Raw genomic sequence first — 3,670 nt, 5'->3', positions numbered from 1 at the left:
ATTGGTGGCCTTAGCAGGAGCTATTTCAGGAATGATGGGGGTGGAAGCAGGATCGAAGGGAGTGAGGAGTGTGTAGGAAGTGTGTTGTTCAACAAAAATTTGCTATTTTATGAGCCTTTCATATTTATGCTTATTATCTAACAGGATGTGGCAATTATGTATGAATAATATTCAGTTGCCTGGTTATTCTGTAGGTTTGTTGTTGATGAAAGAAAGAGAAAAAGGAAGAGGAAGGAAGAAGGAAAGAAGGGAGGAAGAAAAAGACAAACATTAAATCAAGTCAGTGATACTAAGTAATAACTGCAAATGAGATGCTGGCCAGTGATCTAAATGTACCAGCATCACCTTCTGTTTAAGACTCAGGGGTAAGATTTCACCTAAAACATTGGTAACATGAAAGATTTCACTGCATTTGAAGAGCAGACATTTACCTGACACTAATTGTGTCTAGTGAAACATTTTGTGGCTTGTTTAATATTCTGTTCCAAGGTCTCTCTCCTCAGCATGGCCAATTAAAGAAAAGAAGAAAAGGCCTCTTACCATTAAAAGATATACTTGCCTCCAGAATTCTTTTGCTTTTATCACATTGACTGAACAAACATTATACTAGACTTATAGTCACCTAGGAAAAGGCTTTTATGAGTAGAATTTTACTTATTTATATTCATTGCACACAAGTTCAGCATGTGATTTAAAAGAAAATATTCACATTTTTAAAAACCTATATTGTGCCCATTATAATTTCTCCTTCAATTCATGTTCCAAATTGCATTAGTCCTTTCAGCCATGCCTCATGTCCTCCTACTCAATCCCCTCCACTGACTTAACCCTGCTTTCAATCACTAGGTCTTCTCCTGCTCTTGAGGTTTGTCCAATATCGTTTTCCTCTGGGACACTCTCCAACTCTCAGAAGTCTCCATTTCCTGTCTCCTTCTCCACCAGTTGGAGGAATGATTCACACTTTCCCAACACCTTGAAGCCCTAGAGTGGAGAGTGAAAATTTTAGTCATATGTTTTATGGGAGAAAGGAGGGGAACACTGGGGCCAGGAAGATCAGTGACAAGGACTTGTCCTGAATGTACCCCACACACCCTAATATCTTCAGGTTAATCAATTGGTCCACAAATATGTAACTTTCATTCATTTCCGCCTCCTTTCTATTAGAATTTCTCTCTTTTATACCTTTTAAATATTCTTATAAAGGCCCACTTGAGCAGATGTCCATCAAATTAAAATATACAAGTTAGTGCCAAAGGAGGAACTGAGTTTCCATGATCTAGATCGTTATAAATTTTAGACTTTTTGAACTTCTCACAAGGAAGAGAAAGGACTTTCAGAAGACAGTTTCTCTTTCACCAGTAGTGTTAAGAAATAGTAGTGCTGGAAGATGACATGAAGGAGAAGGGAAACAAAACAGAAAGAGTGAGAAGTGACTGCAGTGTCTGCTCCAGTTCGCCTGTCTCCTAGTCCAACTGCTCTTCAGTGAAAAAAGGTTGAAACAACTAGTTTGTTTCTAAAAGTAAAAATAAGAACATTCTAAATTTTATTTGAGCATTTACTGTTTTCTCAATCCCAAACTATTGTGTATTAGATGTGTTGCATTTGCTCACATACAAAAATTTCAGTTCATCTATAGACCACTTTTTGGAGCCAATTAAAGGAAAAAATAAAATCTGTGACTCACCACCAAGACTCTCGTTAGTCTTCTTTCAGCTACAGGGACCCAGTTCCTATAAGTAATCTTTTCCCTGATCCTGAGGACCCCCCTCCTGCTTAACAAGATAAATATGCAGTACTTTATGTAGTAATTATTCTCAACTTTTCCATGCTCCAACCCTCATTTTTCAGCACCAAATCTTTACCTTAAATGAACTCATCTTGCTGATGTACATATTTTTGTGCCTTCATTTCCCCCTATTATTCAGATCAAAATCTCACCATATACTGTGATTCGTCCTTTTCTCTCAGTTTCCCAAATCCAACCAGTTATCAAGTCCTCTAGTAACAGCAACTATCTTGTGACTTCTGTTTTATTTCAATACTGACTCTCTGCTCAGATGTTTTCTGTGGCCCCTCCATGGGTGTCTGGGACTTTCTGGTTCCAGTTCACAGCACACAGAAATCAAAAATAGCTCAGAAATTGTCAACTCTGGCTTCCCTTCTACCTAAACAGGCTACAAAGATGGAGTTACTTTGCTGCCCAATGTTGGAGCTTGAAATTGAAGCCACTGACTGGTGAACTCACCAGTGTAGGTAGGGTGCTACATGAGGGGCAGGTTTTTCTCTAACACCACAAGGGTCTATGGCCCAAGCGGTGTTTGATAGTAGCATTTGCTACAAAAGAAAAGAGAAGAAAATATGGAGTTACTTTGGTTGAGCACCACCTATCTTCTTAGACTCCACAGAATCAATCATGCATTCAGTGGAAAGAAGTCCACCCAAGTGTCCCCTCCCTTGGCCCTCCTGCTTCCCTGCATTTTCCTCCTCTCAAACGTCTGGAACTACAGAGATCAAGTCCCCTCCCCACTTTTCTTCCTGGGTGTATAGGGCATCCCTTGTGTAAAACTCCAGTTCAGCTATGCCTGCCTCTTGATTTGTTAATGTGGAAATTCAACAAATATGTTACCTCCCCCTGCACCAAACCATTCTCTATAAATACAGTCTTACTACAAAAGGTTATTTTAGATATCAGATTTTGGGGTAATACTTGCTTTTGCTTTCATTCCTGCTGTAAGTACCTGTCCCTACCCACACACACTGGCACATGCATGCATGCACACACACACACACACACACACACACACACACACACAGGAAATGCATGATATGAACTGTCCAAAGAAGCCATCAGGTGCTAAAAAAGAAAATAATACACAAAGAACCGGCACATTTGTATTTGCTTTTTTGTTTTTTTGAATTGTAGTTGCTGCTACTTGATCTTTTTCCTCTAGTCTCTAACCCTAAACCTATCACCATGGATACCATGTCTCTTAAATGACTCCCTGGTTACTTTCCCTCAAAACACTTTTACTGCCTCCCTCCCTGCAAAATAAATTCAGAACTCTTAGCAATGTGTGGAATATGGTTTGCAAAAAAGGGTCACAAATTTTCCCATCCCTGTATGCATACGCTGTGCCATATGACTTTCCTACTCCTGCCAGCAAGAGATGGAATCTATTTTTCCACCCTTGGAATCTGGGCTTGGTCATATGACTTGCTTTGGTCAATGGAAAATTAGAAAATTGTGATGTACCTGAGACTTACCGAGTGTTTGCGCATTGGGACTTGCCTTCTCTTGCTACCTTTGGTCTCCAGAGTCAACCCATGTGAAGAAGCCCATGCTTCCATCCTGGAGAATGAGGCCTACTAGAGAGTGGAGCAGAGCCACGGCCTCTAGAACGAGGTCAGCAAACTCCAGTCACAGACCAGATTCAACCTGCCCTGTGTTTTGGTACAGCCTGAGCTAAGAGTGTTTTTATGGAAAAACATTAACAACTGACTTGATGATAAGGAGCCCTACCTTTGAACCTAATTATGATATTACCCCTTCCCCCCAAAAAGTTCACTTCTCCTTATTAGAAGACCGTATCGCAAAAGAAGTTACTCAATTTTTATTTTATTTTTAATTCTGTCCATAAAAAAATCTATGGAGATAGCTTCATCTCTTGTT

General features: G+C 39.8%; 1 non-coding gene across 1 annotated transcript; it reads left to right on the top strand.

Annotated features, from left to right (window-relative positions):
- The first annotated feature begins 2,195 nt into the window (after positions 1-2,195).
- On the top strand, positions 2,196-2,342 carry LOC122427859. The gene has a single exon (XR_006265562.1). It is a non-coding gene; the product is annotated as a small nucleolar RNA SNORA62/SNORA6 family (small nucleolar RNA).
- Positions 2,343-3,670: the final 1,328 nt, after the last annotated feature.

The sequence above is a fragment of the Cervus canadensis genome, chromosome 25, assembly GCF_019320065.1.
Source record: "Cervus canadensis isolate Bull #8, Minnesota chromosome 25, ASM1932006v1, whole genome shotgun sequence".
In the NCBI taxonomy this organism is placed as follows: Eukaryota; Metazoa; Chordata; class Mammalia; order Artiodactyla; family Cervidae; genus Cervus; species Cervus canadensis.
The sequence above is the reverse complement of the archived record's forward strand: the minus strand, read 5'-3'. Positions and strand labels throughout refer to the sequence as shown.